The sequence below is a fragment of the Myotis brandtii genome, unplaced genomic scaffold (genome assembly GCF_000412655.1).
Source record: "Myotis brandtii unplaced genomic scaffold, ASM41265v1 scaffold199, whole genome shotgun sequence".
Classification (NCBI taxonomy): domain Eukaryota; kingdom Metazoa; phylum Chordata; class Mammalia; order Chiroptera; family Vespertilionidae; genus Myotis; species Myotis brandtii.
Genome location: NW_005357414.1, coordinates 1,433,077 through 1,433,380, shown reverse-complemented (window position 1 = coordinate 1,433,380; position 304 = coordinate 1,433,077).

Sequence of the window (304 nt, the reverse complement as noted above, 5' to 3'; positions counted from 1 at the left end):
CACTAGATAGGAAGGAGGGAAGGGAAACTAATTGGGGGGCGGGGGGCAGCGGGGGAGAAGAAAGTCCGAAGTAAGTATCCAAGTCCCAAAGCACAGCTCGATGACCAGAGCTGCACATGGTGTTAGTGATACTTGAGCCGAGTTACTTGGAACCTGAGCCATCGGCCTCAAATAAGCTGGTTGCTGAACTACTGGAGTGTGAGCAAGCAGGTGCTCAGAGCTCCACACCTGAGGCCGCTCCTATACTGGTAAAGTGGGCACAAAGCATCGGGGAAATGGCCACACTGCTATCGCTTTAATACCA